Genomic DNA, 23,315 nt, shown 5'->3' with positions numbered 1-23,315 from the left:
TAAACTGAATAAACAAAGGGTCCATGAAGTAACTAAAGTAAAAACTACACATTTTAGAATAAGTAAGCACACTTTATAAGATGAAGGCATAATTACAACAGAAAGAAATTCTTCGCATATGATATTAAAAACCTCTTTGCTCTCCAACAAAAACAATATTTCACTTTGACTGAAACCTGGCTGGCAAACTCCCAAGTCCTTATCAATGCCAAGAAAACAAACAAAAAAAAAAAAAAAAGAAGTTATGTACTCCCCATAATGTTCCATCTGAGTAATTGCACTTCATGTTTCTGCAACCTGTGGGCATTCGGATCCATATTGGATCCAAGCCAGCAACTTTATAAGCATTTTCTCCGAGCTCCAAGCTCCTCCCCCTTAACCATAACCCATCACCATCTCCTACCTTCCCTAAGATAGAGTTTGCCACTACTCAAACTAATTAGCAACTCAACTTTACAATAAACCATGAGCAGGTTTGGGGGAAGGAGGGTGGGACGGTTGCAGACAAATTAAGTGTTAACTACTTGGCTGGAACGTTATGGTGAGTACATAACTTCTTTATCTGAAGTAGTTAACTTAATTTTATCTGCAACCTGTGGGACAGAGTCCCCAGCTGCTCAAACCCCTGGGAGGCACTCATGGAAGGATATTCCTGAGCACCGCAGAGCCGAAGGATGCTCTCCCTCTGGAGATCAAATCAAACTTATGATGAGAAATAAAAGTATGTGATCTTGCCCAAGTTGCTGCCGCACAAATGTCATCCAGTGAAACCCTAGACCAAAAAGCAGCAGAAGTCAAAGATCTGGTAGAATGAGCTTTAACAGGACCTGGTGGGGACAGACTTTTGTCTTTATAAATTTGCAAAATACATTGTGTAATCCATCTAGCTAAGGAACGCTGGAGATGGCTTTACCCAGAAAGGGTTTATAAAATAACACCAATCACTGGTCAGACTTATGGAAGGGCTTTGTTCTGTGTAAATAAAAACAAAGTTGTCTATGAACATCTAGCAAATGCAGTTTATATTCACCCTTGTTCTGAAAATTTGGAAAGAAAACAGGCAAGTTAATTGTTTGATTAATGTTTGATTCAGAAGCCACTTTTGGTAAGAAAAGGGTTTGTGCGGAGAGAAACCCTGTCCTTATGGAAGATCAAGTAAGGGGGCACAGCAGATAAAGCTTAAATCTCAGAAACCCTCCTAACCGACGTAATGCCCACTAGGAAGGCAGTCTTTCAGGATAAGAACTTCAAATCTACTGAAGCTGCAGGTTCAAAGGGGGAGAACTAAAGCCTGGAGAACCAAGGTAAGGTCCCAAGGAGGAACAGAGTCCTTAATTGAAGGACGCAAAAGAAAGGTGCATTTAAGGAAAGCGTTACACAGTCTAGAAGAGGCCAAGGCATTCATGTTTTCGCTGACATGGAAATTCGAAATAGCTGCCAGTTGTGCCTTCACAGTGGAGGAACTAGCCCCTTGCTGAAAAATATTGGCCAAGAAATCCAACACTGCAGGAACAAGGGTTGTAGAAGGTTCCAGGTTTCTCTGAAAAGCCCAAATAGAGAATAGTTTACATTTACTGCGGTAAATCTTCTTAGTGGAGGCCTTATGGGACGCCACCAGAATACTTTTTACTGAAGATGAAAGACCGGGTTATCCTGGCAATCAAGGGAACGGGAGCAACCAAGCAGTCAGCTTGAGGCTGTCCAGGTTGGGCGGACAAGTGCCCGAGGGATGAGAAATGAGATCTGGGCAGGGATCCAGAATCCAAGGAGGAGCTAGAACATGAGACCAGAGGAAGGGGAACCACACCTGACGAAGCCAAAATGGGGCAATGAGGATCACTTTGCACCCAAGTCAGCAAGCTTTCAGAAGAAACTTTGGAATGAGATGTAACGGGGGATTTTCACACTGAGCTGATCGAAGGAAAGACACTGAGGAAACTCGGAGCTATAATATATAACATTAAGTATCCTGTTTTTTGTTTATTTTGTTCTTTATTTCTTTGTTATTTACAGCACTTTGTGTACTGTGTATTTTTCTAGCTAGTTTCACTGTGTGTGAGGTATTAACTGGAAATAGTCCACTTTTATTAAGCATCTGTTGGGTTGTGTTTCTGATAACTTGTTGCAGTTAAACTCTTTTTTTCTAGAGGCTTCTTTAGCAGTTTAAAACTTTCATGTAAAGGTGGCTTTGCAGTTGCCCGCCCCTAGTGTAAATTTGATCTGGGACCCTCCTCCCAGTCTAGTGTCATTACCTCATTCTACCCAGTACAGGGAGAACATTTGAGAAGGCCAATCAGCTTAGTTTCTGATACTCCTTTCTCTCTTTCCACTTAAATTTTTTTTTTATCTGCTTTTACTGTATTTGTGTTTCTTCCTACTTTATTTTGCTTTTGCGTCATCTTAAAAGTATTCAATTGTATTTATTAATGCTTGGTGTAACTCATTCTAAGCCTTTTAGTTTAAGCACTTGGGCTTCAGACCAGTTGTTTTACATTAAGGTTTGTGGTCTGCACTGTAGTGGCAGAACAGGTAGCTTACATCCTTTTAAGTTGGGAACTGCTGATTGAGGGCTCAAGTGTCTGTTATTCTAAAAGTGTATTAATTCTGGTTTAAGCACTTGGGCTTCAGGCCAGTTATTTTACATTAAGAGGGTTCGTGGTCTGCACTCTTGTGGGAGGAGAGGCTGGACTCTGCCCTTCTGAGCTGGGAATTTCTAGTTAAAGGCTTATAGTGCCTGCATATTTGAACTGCTTCTTACTGAAATTGGTACACCTTGTTTGCTGTAGCATAGACTAGACCCAGGCCTGCTGAATCTAGCTTTGCTTGTTTGCTTCTTACTTCCGTGAAACGCTAATTCCACCTAAAACGCGGCTTTTCAGCGCTTCTGTGGATCCCTAGTGATATCTGCATTGCTTACTGTACTTATTTCCTTGTTTCACTTGAAAGAAAGTTACTGTTTGTCGTTTTTGCATTTAAGTTACCTGGCACTTGCTCACTAACTCAGCACTAAAAAATTAAAAGCACTACACCCTCAAACTCCCCTTGAGTACCTTGTTCCCCATTGGACCTTTTTTTCAATTATAAAGAAATTCCCAATACTATTCTAGCATGTCCAAAGGTCAGTTGTCAATCTCCTCTCCGGTCCAGCTGGTGAATCTCGGAATCTTGAGGCAATGTTACAAATGCCTCATGTACACAGACAACCCTCTCCTCCTCCCAACAAATTCCAACACATGTAAGAGATGCAACCATATAGCCAAACTGGAGGTTAAGCTCTCTCAACTCAGTACTGGCGTAACCAGTCAGGAGGAGAAGGAAACCACACACTACAATTCCAGTCTCACAGACCTACCAAGACAGCAAACCAAACACAAACACACAAAAACATACTCTGAGGCTCTAAATAAAAATCTACCCAAGCAGCAGAGACCTCCAAAGCAGACACCCAATCAACCGCTACCCAAAAACAAAACACGTGCAACACATAGCTCACAAAGCCAGTGTGCCGAACAGTCACAGCCCTTAAGGCTAAATACACCTGATACACTTGTAATAGGTGACTATAGTCAGGCACACTGACATCCCACTCACCAGGCTGAACAAGGAGAAGGTCACAGTGAGCTGCCTGTCAGGCGCTAGGATCCGCCACATAACAAAAGCACTCAGGTCACTCCAAGGCAAGTACAAATATGACTCAGTCATTGTCCATGCTGGTGTGAATAACCAGAGACGTACCTCCCTGGACTATATGAAAAGAGACGGAGGAGCTCTCTGAGCATGTAGCCCAGGCCGGTATGACACTGACCTTGAGTAGCATCTTACCCCCACCAAGAATGATGCCACAATATGAAGACAAGATGATCAATTTCAACAATTGGCTTAAGTATTGGTGTCATTCAAAGGGGATCCAATGCCTGTCAGCCTGGAATGGCATGCTCGACAAGTCATGATGCTTCATTAGGGATGGCTTGCACCTGTCACCCCTGGGCTTTCGGATATTGGCAAAGGCTCTTGCTACCCCCATAGTGCCTTTTTTAGGCAAGGCTCAGAAAACAAACCCACCTCCATAGGTATCACAAGGGATAAGAAACTAAGAGTAATGCTACTCAACACCAGAAGTCTAAACCTCAAGATGCACACTCAAAACTCTCCTTAGCATGGAGAGCATAGATATCTGTGCAGTAACAGAAACCTGGTTCAAGGCTCCCGAGAGCACCCCAGCACTACCAGGGTATACCTCATACCATGCTTTTCGGCCCCAAAACTTGGACTGAACCACAAAAGGAGGGGGAGTATCAATATTCAAAGATACCCACACCTCCAGGTTGGTGGCACAGCACGAAGCATCAGAGAATATCCATGTGCAACTAACAGTGGGTAAAACCACCTTCCAGTTTATAGCCTGCTACAAACCACCCTCCCAAACCCAGGAACCCCACTCGGCCTTCCTGAGAACACTGGAAAATATGAAGGTCTCTCCAAACACCATTATATTGGGCGACTTCAACTACCCAAACAGACTGGGAGCATTACTCTAGCTCCAACACCCTAGCCCAAAGGTTCCTAGAATTTATAAACACAAATGCTATGGAACAACTTGTTACCACTCCCACAAGAGGGGAAAACATACTGGACCTGATCATCACCAATATGGGGACTCTATGCTCCAGACCAGAAGTGTATCCCTCACTGGTAAAATCAGACCATAAACTAATCTCACTGGATATTCACATCCCAACCCCACCCCCTGCCCAGAAAACCACAGTGAAAAACTTCTCTAAAGCAAATTTCACACTCCTCAAAACTGAGGTGGAATCCTTCAAAGCCCCCGGGCCTGTGGAAAATATGGCCCAGACCGCAGAATCCTTTATAAATGCATTCTATGAACACCTTCAGGAATGCATGGATCATGCAATCCCAAATAAAACCAAGACCCAATCCTCCAAAGGCAGACGTCCTGTCTGGTGGACCCCAGCCATAAACAAACTATACAATAGAAGGAGGAAGCTACTACATGAGAGCAAAATCCCAAAAAGGGAAGGCATCTCTGATCAGTATTAGCAAAAAACTACGGGCACTCATAAAATCATCTAAGGCCAGCTTCTAGAGAAAAATTGCACAGGACACTAAGGATAATCACAAGGCTTTCTTTAGTTATGTTAGGAACCTCGGTGGGAATTCCCAGATATACTCAGAATTAGTCCAAAATGACAAAAAATACACCAAACCCACAGACATTGCTGACAGGTTCAGCACAAACTTCTCCCCCCCTTCCCCACCAAAAGGGCAAATATCTATCCCAGCAGAGTGCTGCTCCCCTGACATCTCAGATGCTCAGGTAAGAGCCACCCTCTCCAAAGCAAAAAACACAGCATCAATGGGACCAGATGGTGTCCCGGGCTGCGTCCTACATGAACTCCAAGAACAACTAAACCCAAACATAAAACTACTGTTCAATCTCAGCCTTACTACAGGATATGTACCCAAAGAGTGGCGTACAGCAACAGTGGTCCCTCTCCACAAAGGCAGTGCCTCAACGGATCCCGGAAACTATTGCCCCATAAGCCTGACTAGCTTGCTCTGCAAAGCTATGGATAGGATCATCATGGACCTCATAAATAAGTAAAGATATTGGGTACCTACAGACACTGGATCCTACCCAGTTCGGCTTTAAGGGCAGATCCTGCCTCTTAAACCTGGTTGATTTCTTTGAAACAGTCACCAAGGCCATTGACAATGGGAAGGTGGTCCACACAGCCTAACTGGACCTCGCAAAAGCCTTCGATACAATACCCCACTCGGGCATTATAGATAAGCTCACCAGCTTAAATATAAACCCCTATGTCACTAGATGGGTTGCAAACTGGCTCAAGGACAGAACCCACATGGTTAGAATTGCTGGAGCCATGTCAGACTCCAAACCAGTTACAAGTGGCGTCCCATAAGGCTCAGTCCTGGGACCTCTCTTGTTCGGCATATATTTCTCGGAGGCACAGGCCAACACAGAAGGACTGTGGCTGACCAAGTTCGCAGATGACTGCAAACTGGGCACCATAATCGACTCTCCAGCCAACACAAGCATCCTCCAAAAGGGCCTCATAGAAAGACAACTGGTGCCAGAGCCATGGCCTCAAGCTAAACACCAAAAAGTGTATAGTCATCCCCTTTGGCAAAAACAAAGTGCCCACAAATTACCACATAGGTGGTAATCCATTAAGTACAGAAGTAATTAGGGACCTGGGGACCCAAGTTGATAGCAATCTCTCATTTGACAGCCACGTGGCCAAAGTGGTTAGAAAAACATTTTATATAGCCCACCTAATCATGAAGGGATTCACATCTAGATCAGGGGAGGTCATCGTGCCTCTTTACTCATCCCTCATCAGGCCCATAATTGAGCACAATGCCCCTTTTGGGATATACCTTACCAGACACCTGCAGCAACTGGAAAGACCCCAAAAGTACCTCACCAAGAGGATCAAAGGGCTCAAACAGATGCCATATGCTGCCCGGTTAAAGAAACTCCAGCTCTACTCAGTGGCATACCGCCTGCTCAGAGGCAATCTGTGCCTGACGTACAAAACCATGTCCAACCCGGAATTAATGGATATGCTGCATCTCAGAAAATCCAAATCCCATCGAGCTACGCACTCGAGACACTTGAATCTCAGCACTGAAATAAATAGGACATGCTGGAGGGACAGATTCATAACCCAGAAGCTCCCTTCACTCTGGAATAAAATCCCAGTCCAGGTTAGGCAGAGTCCCTCATTGACTCTCTTCAAGAGGAATCTTGATGAGTGGATGGGAGATCGTAGGTTTATCCCGGGTATCACTTCTGTGTCACTGTTACACAGAGGCACAGTATACTAACCTCACAAAAGGGCATAGCAAAATCAATTTAAAATGGGTGGCGAAAGCCAAACACACTCTGGCTAGGCTTATAAATGCCCTACGGCAGATAGCCTAGTATGAACCTATGAACCTATAAAGCATACAGTAACCCGGGAAGCCGAGCATGGACCAGAGAATCTCTGGGGGGAATCGTCTGGTGAGGGGATCAGAGCAAAGAACTCGCTGCACTTCGCGTTGGAAGGAGATGCGAAGAGATCACAGCAAGGCTGACCCTACGCAAGGAAGATCTCCTCAGCTATCGATTGCTTCAGAGACCATAGCACAAACCCAGCGGCACCAAATAAGCAATGAAAAAAGTCCCAACAAACCAGGCAGAAAAAAGCTATGGTGTTATAGTGCTGAATTGAACGAGCGTACACAGCCAACAATTGTAAAAACGTACCAGAATTTTAATGCAAATCACAGAAAGAAAAAAAAGAAAAATACATTAGTGCTTTCATGGTATTACGTTACCGCTTCTTCAGACAAACATAGATGGCCACATGACAACTCTTATACAGAGGACATCACTTCAAAAAAACTAAGCACAAAACAATTACAAAATCTAAACTACAGACAAAACATAACTCATGAAGGAAAACTATGAATATTCATAGCTTAGTTTTTTTAAATGGTCCTTTAGGGCTATGCACTTTTAAAATGTTATGTCCATATGTTTAAGTATTCATGTTTTTTACATTGCTACATTTCAATGGTCTAACGTGTTTTTTGAAGTGATGTCATCTGTATAAGAGTTGTCATGTGGCCATCTAGGTTTGTCTGAAGCGGTAACGTAATACCGTGAAAGCGCCAACGTACTCTCTTCCTGTGATTTGCATTAAAATTCTGGTATGTTTTTACAACTGCTAGCTGTGTACGCTTGTTCAATTCAGCACTATAACACCATAGCATTTTTCTGCCTGGTTTGTTGGGAATTTTTTCATTGTTTCAGAGACCATTCGTATGGCATTAGAATAGCCAGACTCAATATGTCCGCTAAAATGTTGGAGCGTCCTAGGATGTGTGTTGCAATTGGAAACCAACTGGTGGAGATCGCGCACGCCCACACTCATGGCATCGCGACACAGAGGGTAAGATCTGGTTCCTCCCTGTTTGTTGATGTACCAAACAGACATGTTGTCTGACTGAATTGCAATAGTCCCCAGAGAGAACAGTGTGGAAGGCTTGCAACGCTAAAAGCACTGCTCATCTCCAGAACATTGATATGCAATCCGGTCTCGATCTAGGACCATGTGCCTTGGACTGTCCTCCCCAGGTAATGCCCCCTCACCAGAGCTAGGAGGCATCCGTGGTCACTGCGGCTTGGGCTGTGGGTGAAAAATGGGCGTCCCACTAAAATCTCCGGCAACTGGAGCCACCAGGGAAGTGACGCTCTGCAGGCTTTGCTGGTTTGAATTGGATATTCTATGGGGAGATCTAGCCAAGACCACTGTACGGCTAGAGTCCCACTGAAGAACACACATGTGAACACGCACACAGGGGAGGAGAGAGATTGCTGCAGCCATAGAGCCCAGGGCTCTGGAGAACGTTGCCCGCCTTTGGTAACCTGGGGCAAAGAACTACTGATATATGGGCCCGTAGGCACTGGACCCTGCCTGGAGTTAGGAAGACTTTCAGTCGAAGGGTGTCCAGTCATGCCCCGATAAAGTCCATGATCTGCACCGGGTCCAAGAGGGACTTAGTGATCCCTAGCCAGTCTGCAAGATGAAGGAAGGAGTCTCTGTCTAGGCAAAGAAGATGCTTGGTGGAAGCGAGGAGCCAATAGTCTATGTAAGGGAATACCAGAATTCCCTGAAGCCTCAGGTGAGTAGCTACGACTGCCATTACCTTGGTAAACACCCTGGGGGCTGTGGTGAGACCGAAGGGTAGGGCTCTGAACTGGAAAGGATTGGCCCCCAGCCAGAAGCGATGGAATCTCCTGGAGCTTCTGCGAATCAATGTGGAAGTAAGCGCCCTGGAGATCTATCGAGTACATCCAGTCGCATTCTCGAAGATAAGCTAGAATGGACAGTGGGGTGACCATCTGGAATTTCTGCTTGGCGACAGCCAGGTTTATGGTTGCCAAGTCCAAAATGGGCCTGAGGTCCCCAGTCTTTTTTGGCACTAAAAAGAATCTGGAGTAAACACCTGATCAGGGGGACCGGTTCGATGGCTTATTTGTGAAGAAGCTTGGAAATCTCTAGTGCTGCCATCTCCCTTTGAGCAGGTGGGACATCTGGGAGGCGCTTTGGTTTGACGGGAGGGATAACAAACGGGATTTTGTAGCCTCTGGATATTATTTGAAGCACCCAACGATCTGCAGTTATGGACTCCCAAGCAGTTGGATGCAATGATAATCTTCCCCCGACTGCCTCCAGAGTAGGACAGTCAGGCAACCCCTCAGGGCTGCTTCGTGGGCCTGTCCGAGAAAGGCTCCCTAGACCCAAAGTTCCTTGGACCCCCTCTCCCTCTGGGATGGCATCTATCCTGTCCCCCTCTGCCTCCAGGGGACGAGTTGTCCTGAGAGTCCCAGGAAAAAGTACAGTTGTGTACACTTACCATAAATGTAGATGTTAAGAGTGTATTCACTGCTGCAGTCATTACATTTGGGTTATCCTGCTAGCAGGTTGCCCTAAGCCGGCCTGAATTCCAAAGTCTTGGGTCCTGCGTCAGTTGCTGTTGCCTCTTCCCTGACGTCAGGTCATCAGGGGTATAAAAATGCAGCCGACGCCATTTTATTTAGGTTTTTCTTGCTCCAGATGTCAGGTGTCCCCAAAAAGGTAGGCTAAAAATATGTAAATAAACATATATGCACCAAAATAAGCTTTACCTTCATCTATAAGCAAATGGACCACCTAGGTTGCATAGATTAGATTAGTAAAAATAAGTTCCAGCAAAAATAACGGGGATGGTGGGTGGGTAACCTGGACTGCAACAGTGAATACACTTGAACATCTACATTAATGTAAGTGTACACAACTGTACTATGTTCTTTGTGCTTCACTGTTGCAGTCATTACATTTGGGCGAGTCCCAAAGCTATGGTTGGGGGGCTGGAGCTAAACAGCATTAGGAGCTGCTGTGAGGCCCTGAGAACTGCAGTGGCAAAGCCTGCCCCAGATTTAGAGTAAAGAGGCAGATTGTAATGTTTTGCAAAGGTATGCACTGAACTCCCAAGTAGCAGCCTCCAAAATGTCCTTGGTTGGTACACCCCTGAGAAAGGCTGCAGCTCTGGTTGAATGTGGCCTAATGCCCTTAGGCACTGGTTTGCCATGTTGCGAGTAGCAGAAACGAATGCAGTGACCTATCCACTTTGAAATAATCTGCTTGGAAATAGCCTTTCCTTGTGATGCTGTGGCATATGCCACTAGTAATTGCTCTGTCTTTCTGAAAACTTTAGTTTTGTCCAAACATAATCTAAGTTGTCTGTACAAGTCCAAAGAATGCAGAATTTTCTCCCCCTTGTTCTGTGGATTTGGATAAAAAGTTGGCAAATTAACTGTTTGGTTAAGGGCTACACTGGATACCACCTTAGGCATAAATGTAGGGTTGGTTCTCAGAGAGACCCTGTCTGGATAGAAAATGATAAAGGGTTCCACAGCCATGAGAGCCTGTAGCTCTGAAACTAGTCTTGCAGAAGTTATTGCTAGGAGCAAAGCTGTTTTCCAAGATAAGAACTTTGTGTCTGCAGTAGCAGCTGGCTCAAAAGGCGGTAAGGTGAGCTTTTCCAAGTCATAATTGAGGTCCCATGCAGGTATTGGCGTTTTCCTTGGAGGCCTTAAGTTTTTGGCTCCTCTGAGGTACTGCCTTAATAAAGGATGAGAAAAGAGTGGTGGCTCTGTATTGTAATGAGCCAAATGGCAGAGGCATGGATTTTAATTGATGAAAAAGATAGGCCTTTGTCCAGCATCAGTTAAAATAATATTGCAAAATCTGAGGAATATTTGGGACAGCTGTAGCAGTTCCTTGAGCTTGGTTCCAAGCGCAAAATCTCTTGCGTTTCCCAGCATAGGATTTTCTAGTGCTAGGCCTTCAGGCTTCTAAAATGACATCCATCACAGTTTTACTGAGAGGTGTAGTTTGTATGGCTACATTATCCGCCATGCTGCCAGGTTTAGGGTCCCGAGTTGGCTGTGCAGAATCCGATTGTTTTGCAGGGACAGTGGATGAGGTATTTGAGGTAAGGTCCAGGCTGGGCCATGGGACAAGTTCCTTAAGATCTGATACCAGTACTGGCGTGGCCAGTCTGGGGCAATCAGAATCATTTTTGGTTTCTCCTGCCTGACCTTTAGGAGTCCCTTGGGGAGGAGAGGAAGTGGAGAAAAGGCATATACCGATAGGTTTGTCCAACTGAAAGATAAGGAGTCCACTTTCCAAGCTTGTCTGTGATAAGTCCTTGTGCAGAATCTTTTCAGTGGATTGTTTTGAGGAGAGGCAAATAGATCTATGGTATACCCACTTCATTGTTATCATGCTGAAGACTTGTGGATCCAGGTGCCACTCGTGGGGATCCATGAGGTTTCTGCTTAGTTCATCTGCCATAGTATTTTCTTTTCCTGGCAGGAATTGTGCCTGCAGATGAACTTGGTAAGTCAATGCTGTGTCCCATAAAGTCATGGCTAGTCGGCACAGGGGGAAAGAATGTGTGCCCCCCCCCCACTTGTTTATGTAACACATGACTGAGGTGTTGTCTGTCTTTATCAGTAGTTGTCCTGGATGAAGTAGGTCCTTGAAGGCTGTCAGGGAATTTTGAACAGCTAGCATCTCTTTTCAATGGATATGTAGATGCTTTTGGTTTGTGGACCAGGTGCCCAGAATGCCTCTTCCTGCCATGTGTGCCCCCCAGGCATAATCTGATGCATCCGTCATTAAGCTCTGCCTGGGGGTAGTGAGAATGGCTGTCCCTTGTTTTGGCGACAAGCCTTGGCCCACCATCGAAATTCCTGTTGCAGGCAGGGAATTAGAGTAGCAGTAGTGGTGCTGCGGTAGTGTTGTCACCTCACAGCAAGAAGTTGCATTTGATTCTCAGCTAGAGCGTCTTTTGTGTGGAGGCATGCGTGAATGGGCGTGCCTTCATTGAAGGTTGTGCGTCAGGGCTGGTAACTCGGCACGTAAAAATCCACTACCAAACATTAGCAGACCAGAGTTCTGCTGTGGCGACCCCTAACCGGGATAAGCCAAAAGACACAACATCAACATTGTTTCCAGGCTGTGGCAATGTGTCTAGACACTTTTTAGGTACCATTGAATTTTCCTCATATGCAGTCTTGTATATGGAATTAGTAAGATGCAGAATGCCATAAAGGCCAAAGCCTGCAGAAATTTTCTTGCAGATAACTGGGCCTTTGTTGCCATTTCCTTGAAATAGGTAGTCAGTTGCCTTTGTTTGTCTGGAGTGAGAAGCCATCTGGGCAGTTGTATTTAAGCTTGCACCCAGGAATATTATCTCATGAGAGGGTACTAGTTTTGATTTATTTTTGTTGACTGTGTACCCTAGGCCTATTAAGAGTTTTATCACAAACGTCAGAAGCTGTAGTAGAATGTCCTTGTTCTCTGCTTGTATGAGGTGGTAGTCCAAAGTAAGGATATATTTGTATTCCTCTTTGTCTGCGGTAAGCAATTACTGGTGCCAGGAACTTTGTGAAGACCCTGGGTGCAGTAGATGAGCCAAAGGGCAGTGCAGAGAATTGGTAAGGCTTTGAGCCAGCCTTGAACCGGAGGTATCTTCTGCATGATTGTCTGATTGGGACATGTAGGTATGCCTCTTTTAGGTCTAAAGTCACGAGCCAAGCCTTGCTGGCCAGCATGGGCAGAAGCTGCTGTAAGGTCAACATCTTGAATTTCGGTATATTCAGGAAAGTGTGTAGAATAGATAGGTCCAGTACTGGTCTCCATGCTTTGTCCTTTCTCGGTACCAAGAACAGTCTTGAGTAAAATCCTTGTCCTTTCTCTTGCTGTGGTACTTGTTGAATAGCCCTCATGTCCAGGAGTGCTGTGACTTGTTTTTGAGCCTCTAATCATTGATTTTTTGGCAGGTCTGGCCAACCGTCTGCCCTTGGCAGAGTATGGAAATGAAACTTGTAGCCTTGTGACACTATGCCTAGAACCCATTTGTCCTGGGTTATAATGTGCCAATTTTGAGAAAAAATTGCTAGTTTTCCCCCTAAAGTTACTGCCAGAAGATGAGTGCTTGGCGCAGGCAGGGGGAAGTCATTGGGACTGTTTCCTGTATGATTGTGATTTGTCCTCTCCACCTTTGGAGGTAGAAGCACTCCACTGCTTAGACCTGTAGGATCCTTGCGGCTGTGATCTGCCTCTAGGGTGTCTGGATCTGTCCCTTTGAGGTCTGAGACTGGAAAGGACCAATTATTTTTAGGTCAGTGTCTGCTAAATCTAGGTGGCTGTACCTGTAAGAAATCCTTGACCGTTTGCATAGATTTAGCTTTGTCCTCAATTTTAACACCTCTTCTGCCTTAACACCAAACAAGGTATCAGGTTGTAAAGGAGCATCTAATAATTTGTTTTAACATGGTCAGGCAGATTTTGTTCCTTTAACCAAGCATGCCTCCTAATGACAGGACCCGTAACAGTGGCCCTGCAGGAGGCCTCCAGAGAATCAAACCCACATTGCGAAGTATGCTTTCCAACTTGTTCAGCTGCATGCTTTTCTTTGTTTTCTGCACATTCAGAATTTGCCATCATTTTCTGTTTAAGCAGTGTCATGATATATTGCTGATATTTGAGCATATGAAACTGGCAATTTAAAGCCCTTATAGCCAAAGTAGTAGATGTGTAAACCTTTTTTTTTTACCCATCTATCCAGAGCCCTGGAATCCCTGTCAGAGGGGATAGGATTTTTTTCAGTAGAAGCCTAGACCCCCTTTGGACCCTGAGAAATAGTTTCTGGGTCTGCAGAAGGGTTTTTGAAAATAAATTTATGACAGAGTCAGGGACCCTGTAGTATCTGTCCGGCTTAACAGGAGCTAGAGGTAGAGAGTCAGGGGTCAAACTAGACTCAGAGAACACATCTACAATGTCCAACACAGGTGGGATAGCTAGAGGCCTGTGTTGAGGTAGTAAAAGGAAATCCGAGCCTTTTCTTAGATTCTGAAAAGTCTTGGCTCTCCCATTGAAAGTGCTCCCTCATGGCATGCAAGGTTTCCCCAAAAGAGTAGTCCTCAGGTGGAGAAGCTGAAGGAATAGATTCTTCAGCATCATAATCCTCATATAGTGGGGAAGGACATTCCTGATCAGAAGAAATGGAAACCAGATCTGAAGATTGATAGTCTGTCTCTTGCCTAGCCCTCTTATCAGGAGGGGGATGGGAACCCCTGATCAAGGTATTTAAGTCTTCGGCCATCTTGAGCATCTGTTTTTTGGGCATGGAGGCCTGTCCTTGTGAATGGTGAACTTGTTTCTTTGCCTTTAAAAGGTGTGTTAGTCTTTGAAGTAGGTTTTATATATAATTGTTTAGGTCTGAATACACCCTCAGAAGCCGATGCCTGCTCAGCGGCTCCGGACCCATCTGAGGGAATAGTTTCCGAGGCTCCAATACCTTGAGTTTCCAGCGGCCTGTCTGGCTCCACATGGAGTTGGTAGCGGTCTGCGACTCTAAAGTAGCAGGAGTCAGCGGCTGCGAAAGCGCCTCACTGAGAACCAGTAAACCGGCGACATGCTTAGAAGATTCGTCGTCTGTTTTGGACCTCTGTTGCCTGTCCTTTTCTTTGCGTTTTTTATGAACTCTGGTAGTCGGATGGCTAACCAACGACATTGTATAATTAAATCTTCGCCCAAAATAGCTTAATGCAAAATCGTACCGACGCTTAATAGTGCATTGGTTAAATCTAGCACAAAACCGACAAGTAGCAACGTCGTGCTCAGGGCCTAGGCAAGGAATACAGTACGAATGAAAGTCCTTATGAGGTATTTGCTTCTCACAAGATATACAATTAACTTTTTCTGACATCGGTTTGGAGCAAAAAAAAAAAAAAAAAAAAAAAAAAAAAAAAAAAAAAGTTTCCCCAATGGGGTACTTAGCTTTTAATGAAGACTTCAGATCTGAAACTCTAGCACGAAAATCTCAGGGAGTAGGCCAACCGGCACTTGCGAACTGCTTCTGCTTCGGGCACCGCACGGCAAGAAAGACCAAATAAAATGGCGTTGGCTACATCTTTTATACCCCTGACGACCTGACATCAGGGAAGAAGCAAAAGCAACCAACGGAGGACCCAAGACTTTGAAATTCAGGCCGGCTGAGGGCAACCTGCCAGCAGGATAACCCAAATGTAATTACTGCAACAGTGAAACATGAGGAACATCTGTGATTTTCAGAACCACATCATATTTTGCCCTCTCCGATTCCTAAAATAGGATCTTTGAGAGCTAGAGAAGTGGACTCCGACGGCAAAGTCTTCCCATCCTTTTCACTCTGGACAAGGGTGTCACGTACTGTCTTCCCAAAAAGAGAACCATCGAAGGGAGCGTTCGTGAAAGATGCCTTGAAGGGGTCCGCAAATTGCCAAAGTTTGAGACTATCATGTCGCCTCATAGCCACACCAGTCCCAGCCGCCCTAGCTGCTCCTTCTGTAGCATGGGAAAGGAGGTGCATAGACTTGTTTGATACTGACTTCAGTCGACATTTTTGCGGAGAACAGACGCTTGTCCTCCAGCGACAAACACTCTGCGGGCAACTCAGCTAACTTTGTGACTAGGTCTCACTGCAGTTGTACAACGTGTGCAAAATAGTTAAGCGCTCGGATGGAAAACGTCACTGAAGAATGCACTTGCTTCCCAAATCAGTCCACTGCCCTGGTCTCCTTGTCCAGAGGGTGGACCGAGGAACTCTCTGGAGCCAGTTCCCTCTTAGTGGATGCTGCAACCACTATAGCATCCACGGGGGATCCTTTTCACCCTCAGACAGACAGGCCTGGTATAGACAGAATCTTATCCAGGCATTTAGGTATCAGCTCTATGGAGTCAGGCTCCTTCCATGCCCGCATGGTGATAAGGTCCACTAAGGGATCTGCAGGAGGGGACAACCAGGACGTACATGGGCCCATGCCAAAAGCCTCCAGGAACACCGATTCATCCATAGAAGGTTTTTGGGCTGACCAACCTCCCCTCTGGCAGAGGATCTCCATGACGTCTCCAAAGGAGATGTCCTCGGGAGGTGACTTGGGGGAACATCTTCATCTAAATCAGTGTCTTGTCAAAGATTTGGGGGGGGGGGGGGGGAGTCCAGATGCCTCCTTTTACACGTGTGCTTATGGAAGACCCTCTTCAGTGGGACTCTGAAGAGGGCACGTGAGCCATGGTGGGGTTCCTCCAGGGGAACCGCCTGGGGCTCTTCTAGCATGGGCTGTCCCTGGGGCAAGCTGAAGGGAGTCTTAACTTAATCAGAGGGAGTCTGGGCGGAATCCAAGGAAATAGGCTAGGGTCCCGATCCTTGGGAGAGAACCCTCTCCACCACGTCAAATGCCAATGGAGAGCGCACCTTCTTAGCACCCAACAAGGAGGAAACTCTTCCTGGGTCCGCCGTGAGATTCGGGGCGGAGGCTGGGGTAGCTAGAGCTCTGAATGAATAGCTCGGATATAACAAAGCCCGAGCCGAAGACACCTTCATCCCCTCTGATCAGATTCCCCATCCTTGGCCCTGACAGTTGCTTGGATCCGAGGAACTCAAAGTAAACACCAAGTCGAGGCTGGAGGAACCGTCGGCGCGAACCCCCAGCTCCGAAGATCCTCGGATCCATAAACCCCAAAACCGCAGGCTGGATCGGGGAAGGAGAAATCTGATGAAAGAAGGGCATGGAGGTCCCCCCTACAGACGGAGAGGGGCCTGGCAAAACTCTCATCTGGATTTGGATCAGAATAAGTATCATCCTGTACACATCCAATTCAGACAGACTCAGAGTAGAGTGCGAGGAAGCAACTGACTCTGATCTGGTTGGTCGCTGCGATGACCTGGATGAAGGCCTCTGAACTAAAGGCTCTGTCGGCTCCAGGGAGACTCTCGGGGAGTGGAGCCAAGGAGACGTAGGTCTCGACACCTTAGAAGGCAGGCTAGGGAAAGACTCACAATCTGGAGACTGTTTACAGGGCCCATCCCCCTTCTTCTCGTGATCTTTATTCTTTTTTCGGTCTCTTCCTTTGGCATCCCCTTCAAACGGGTCTAATGGGAGGGTGAGTACCAGCCTAAGAGGGAGGTTGGACAGCAGCTGCAGTAGCAGAGGCCGATGAGTCCAGCATGGAAGCAGGTAGAAGGCCTTTAACCAAGAGTTTGGCCTTCTTTTCCTTTAAGGCCCTAGGGTTAAAACTGGAGCACACACTGCACTGCAAAATGGGGAACACCCAGGCAAACAACAGACAGTGTGACCATCCGCCAGTGAAAGCTTATGACCACACACTGTGCATTTCTTAAAGGTAGGTTTAGGCTGATCAGACACACAGAGGTTCATAGGTAGGTACTAGGCTATCTGCCAGAAGGCATTTATAAGCCTAGCCGGAATGTGTTGGCTTTTCGCCCCCCTTTAGATTAGTTCCCTGTGCCTTTGTCCAGCAGAGCCATTGAAGTGATCCCTGGGGTAAACTGTTTCCCAACCACTAGTCAAGGTTTCTCTTGAAGAGGGTTAGTGAGAAGCTCTGACTAGACTAATGTAGATTGGAATCTTGTTCCAGAGCATGGGAAGTCTCTGGGACAGGAATCTATCCCTCCAGCATGTCCTATTTTTTGTTGTGGCGAGGTTTAGATCCCTAAAGCGTGTGGCTCGAGGGGATATGGTTTTTAGGTGGAGCATGCCCATCAATTCTGGGTTGGACGTGGCCTTGTATGTCAGGCAGAGATCACCTCTGAGTAGGCGGTATACAACAGAGTACAGCTGGAGTTTCTTCAGTCGAGCTGCATAGGGCATCTGCTTGAGGCCAGTGATCCTCTTGGTGAGAGATACTTATGTGGTCTTTCCAGTTGCTGCTGGTGTCTTTGTAAGGTACACCTCAATTGGGGCATTTTATTCTATGAGGGGTCTGATGAGTGATGCATAGAGGGGCCCAATGATCTCTTTCGATCTGGATGCAAACCCTTTTGTGATTAGGTGGGCCACATAGGATTTTCTAACCACTCTGGCAATGTGATTATCAAAGGAGAGGTTACTGTCTACTTGGGTCCCCAGATCCCTTATTACATCTTCCGTTTTTAGGGGGCTAGCACCTATGTGGTGGTTTGTGGGTACTTTGTTTTTTCCAAAGGGGATGACTATGCACTTTTTGGCATTTAGCTTGAGGCCATGGTTTTGACACCAGGTATCCTGTCTCAGTGAGGCCCTTTTGGAGGATCTCTGTCAGCCGGAGAGTCAATTATAGCCCCTAGTTTGCATTCGTCTGCGAACATGGTCAGCCATAGTCCTCCTGTGCTTGCCTGTACCTCTGAGAAGTATATGCCGAACAGGAGGGGTCCTAGGACAGAGCCCTGGGGTATGCAACTTGTAACCGGTTTAGAGTCAGACCTAGCTCCCACACCTCTTACCATGTGGGCTCTGTCCGTGAGCCAGTTGGCAACCCATCTCGTGACGTACGGGTTTATGTTCAGGCTGGTGAGCTTGTCTATAATACCAGAGTGAGGAATGGTGTCAAAGGCCTTTGCAAGGTCTAGGTAGGCTGTGTGGACCAACTTTCCCTTGTCTATAGCCTTGGTAACTGTCTCAAAGAAGTCCACCAGGTTTAAGAGGCATGATCTGCCCTTGAAGCAGAACTGGGTAGGGTCCAGTGTTTGTTGGTTTCCAATGTCTCGGTTAATGAGATCCACGATTATGTGCTCCATAGCTTTGCAGACCAAGCTAGTCAGGCTTATAGGGCAATAGTTCCCAGGGTCTGTTGTGGCTCCACCTTTGTGGAGTGGAATAACTGTTGCTGTGCGCCACTCTGTGGCCACGTAGCGTGTGGAGAAGCAGAGTTTAACCAGTGTGTTTAGGAGAGGGGCTAGTTCATCTTTGAGCTAGTGTAGGACAAAGACTAGGACACCGTCCAGTCCCACTGATGCTGTGTTTTTGGCTTTGGAGAGGGCTGTTCTAACAAGAGTGTCTGATTTCTGGGGCACTACATTCTTCTGGTATAGTTATGGGCCCTTTTGGGGGTGAAGTTTGCACTGAACCTGTCTGCCAGGATGTTGGCTATATCGGTCGGTTCAATGTATTTTGTGCCATTCTGCACGAACGCCGAGCATATCTGAGAATTGCTACTTAGATCCTTGACATAGCTAAAGAATGCCTTGTGGTTATCTTTGGAGTCCATGTCAATTTTTCTTTCGAAGCTAGCCTTCGATGATTTTATGAGGGAATGTCGTTTTTTGTCGATACTGATCAGGGATGTCTTCCCTTCTTGGGATTTTACTCTCCTATACTAGTTTCCTCCTTCTATTGTAAAGCTTGTTTATGGTAGGGGTCGACCAGACTGGTTTCCTTTTCTTGGAGGAGTGAGTCTTGATTTTGTTTGGGATAGCACGATCCATGCATTCTTGTAGGTGCCTGTAGAGTGCATTGGTAAAGGATTTTGCAGCTTGGACAGCGTTATCCTTTAGTATGGGGGCTTTGAAACTTCCCACCTCGGTCTTAAGTAACGTGAAGTTTGCTTCTGAAAAGTTTATCACAGTGGTTTCTTTGACTGGGGGGGGGGGGGGATGTGGATATCCAGAGTGATTAGTTTATGATTAGATCTAACCAGTAAGGGGTTGACCTCTGATGTGGAACACTGGTCGCCCATGTTGGGGATGACCAGGTCCAATATGTTGTCACCTCTGATGGGGGTGTTGACTAGTTGATCCAGGGCGCGTGTGTGTGTGTGTGTGTGTGTGTGTGTGTGTGTGTGTGTGTGTGTGTGTGTGTGTGTGTGTGTGTGTGTGTGTGTGTGTGTGTGTGTATGTGAATTTATAAAAACTCACACACACACACACACACCCTACCAAACTCCCAACACACTATAAGCACTCACACCTACGGGGGAGGGAGGGCCTACACTAAACTACTTTACAAACTCTTTTTACCGACGAATAAGAATTTGGGGGAGGAAAGGGAACTAACTGATAACACACTCTCGTTTCCTACGAAAAAGGACCACAAAGGTACTTACTACAACCCTATGCTCAGAGGTACGGAGATCACGATGCTGATGCACAAAGCGGCAAACGAGATCTGAGGGAAGGGAGGAGATGGTGATGCGTTATGGGTAAGGGGGAGGAGCTCTGAGCAGATGCTTGAAAAGTTGCCTGCTCGGATCCGAATACCAACAGGTTGCAGATAAAATGAAGTTACTTCAGATGTTATTTTGTTCACCCCAAAACACATCACCAAAAGGAACTGTTCTCTAGAACCTCCAAGGACAATACAAAAACTGAACAGGTAACGCAAACAAAAACTGCCTGGAGTAAAGACAAACAATTTAACTTTAATTACACTGCAAGCAATAAAAAACGCATTACAACCAAGTAGTCTCTACCAAGCCAAGACTTTCCTCTTAAGATACATCCTGGAAAAGCATCCCCTCTGCTCATGTACTCCCAACACTACTATATGCCTCCCCAGTTCTGACCAGTTTAGGTGCCACATAATTTACAAACTCCACCAATGACAGGTGCCACAGTAATTTACAAACTCCACCAATGATATAATAAAGTTGTGAATTTTGCCACTAACCTGCCCCATAAGGTACACTGCAGCTCAGCACTCAAAAGCCTCAACAGGCTAGAGCTGTACACTTTAGCTGTACACATCTACAGATACTCCACAAACTACGGAATAAACCAGAACAATGCCAAAGCCTTGAATCAATCACTCACTCATACATCCCTATGAGTAATGTTAGCTCTGGTAAAGTACATCTAAAAACGCAGCAGGGGACACCATCACATGGAAGTGGAACTCTTCCACTCTCACCAAGGCAAACTGAAAAACCTGAATTCCTTCAATATTTAAGCAACATCTTATGCATACTTGTTTCGGCTTTTGCAAAACTCCTTCCTGGCTAAGATTATATGGTAAAAGTCTGCTGCACTGCACTACATATCCTATCCTATGCAAGTGAAATTAAGTTTTTCTGAATACTCTATACAGTCTCATGTTATGAGATGTCTTCTAATATGAAGCTATGATTTTAGTTCTAAATATCCTATGGTTTTCGGTCTCTTGGATGTGTATTTTAAGTTGTATTATTAATCTAACTACATCTGAACATCTATGCAATGATGTGCAATGCTTCTAACAGAAAAAATGAGCTGTACTCATGTATTCAATGAAACTAACTGCTGCTTTTCTCCCTGGGCTTCCTCTGAAAGGCAGCCTCTGCCCACTTGGGCCTTCAAAGTCAATTAAAGCAATCAAGCAGACAGCTTCATTTTCTTATATAAATCAAAATTCATAAACACAAAATGGGACAGGAAAAAAAAAAAAAAAAAAAAAAAAAGTTTAGAAATACCCTTAGCTGATCTCCAAAAGATGGTAGTTCTATTTCTCTAGTACACGAGGACAAACACATGCAGCTGTGCACGTGTTTTCAGCTAGAACATACTGGTAATACACATATATGGTGAAGTACCATCCTTTTATCCCGCAGTACTTTTTTCTCCTTTGTCTGTTATACAAGAATCATTCACGAGCAACCACAAAATAAAGGGCACTGCATTATGACATAACAGACTCTCAAACAATAACAAAGAAAAGAAAAACAGAAAAAAAGCCTTTGCTTAGCTTGCTACAAAAGCTACAAAAATAAAATGTTTCCCTCAAAATGCTTGCCTCCTAATTTAATTTTTTTCCAATAGTAAATACGCTATAGTTGTACAAGTAACAGCAGATGTCCTAATGATTCCCTACTGCAGTAGCAAAGCCTGCCCTAGATTGGGAGAAGGAATCTAGTTTATAGTGCTTTGTAAAAGTATGTACAAAGAAAGTACAGTTGTGTAAAATCTTAGCATAACAGTAGATCTCCTTGCCTTCACCGCTGCAGTATTTGTTACAAATGGGATTCCCTGCCGTGAACCCCACCATCCAGCCAAAGTCTACTGTTGCTTTAAGGTACGCTGAATGTCACCTACACACTCTTTGCATAGCATAAGGCATAAAGGTGATGTTGAGGCATACCATCCTCAGAACTGATTGCCCCAGTAGGAACGCCAGTCCAAGGAAAAGTAAGGAGAACCTGCATATCCTGGAAGGAAAAACAACAGTAGGGGGATGGAGGGAGGGAGTGAATATTGCAGCGGTGAAGGCAAGGGACATCTACTGTTATGGTAAGATTTTACACAACTGTACTACGTCCTTACATTCACCGCTGCAATATTTATTACAAACTGCAGAGTGCCAAAACTGAAGAAGAAACCTGACGGGAGGAAGCAGCAGCAGAACCCTTTAAGAAGCCATGAAGAATGGCATCAGCACAACCAGCCCTAGCTCTGGAGATACGATCCAACTGGTAATGTTTGGTAAAGGTATGCACAGAAGTCCAAGTAGCAGCTTCAAGAATAGAATTAGATGCAGCACCACAGCTCTAGTAGAATGAGCCTTTACAGAAGAAGGAAGGCTCTCACCATGAAAAGTATAACAAAAGGAAATAGACTTTGAAATTGAAGAGGAAATGGCTTGCTTGGAAACAGCCAAACCTAAAGACCTATGATGAAAGGAAACTGGCCAGATTTTCTGACAGTTTTATCCAAATAAAATCTGAGCCATCTATGCACATCTAAGGTACCTCTCACTGAGTGCAGAGAGGGGAAAAAGTAAGTAAATTAAAATGACAACATTAACAACATTGGCCATGAAAGAAGAATTAGTAGGCAAGAACAGCCTGCCCTCATGAAATATCAAAAAAGGTGGACAAGATACAAGGGCTTACAATTCAGACACCCATCTGGTTGAAGTATGAGCTAAAAAAAAGAACGGTCTTCCAAGAACAATGTTGCAAGGAAGCTGAAACAGCAGGCTCAAAAGGAGCCAGAGTCAAATTTTCCAGAACGAAATGAAGATCTCAGGGAGAAGGAACAGGTTTCCTAGGAGGTCTAAAATTAAGGATGCTTTTAAGAAACTGCTTAGCCTCAAATCTAGAAGCCAGCGGGGGAGTTAAAGGCAGACAAGCAGAAAGAGCTAATAAGTGGGCCTTAACAGAAGAATAGGCCAAACCAGCACTGAGCAACTCACACAAATAAGAGAGAACCAAAGGAACATCCACAGAAAGTGGGTCCAGGTGATGAGAAAGACACCAAATAGAAAACCTCTTCCATTTAGACAAGCAGGATTTCCTAGTAGTAAGTTTCCTGGCCTCCTGCAGGACCTGCAGCACATCCTCAGGGAAAAAAGGTGTCTATGAGGGATGAAAACCCCATCACCCACAGTGTCAGTTGAACCGTGGACAGGTGAGGATGGATGAGAGACCCCTTTTCCC

General features: G+C 45.3%; 1 protein-coding gene across 1 annotated transcript in view; it reads right to left on the bottom strand.

The window, feature by feature from the left end:
* USE1 (unconventional SNARE in the ER 1) overlaps positions 1–23,315 on the bottom strand; it is a 393,299-nt gene that overhangs the window by 327,323 nt on the left and 42,661 nt on the right. The window lies entirely within an intron of this gene.

Source organism: Protopterus annectens, chromosome 13.part0, assembly GCF_019279795.1.
Source record: "Protopterus annectens isolate FY-2018-M chromosome 13.part0, PAN1.0, whole genome shotgun sequence".
Classification (NCBI taxonomy): Eukaryota; Metazoa; Chordata; order Ceratodontiformes; family Protopteridae; genus Protopterus; species Protopterus annectens.
Note: the sequence above shows the minus strand (reverse complement) of the source record. Positions and strands in the feature narration are given on the sequence as shown.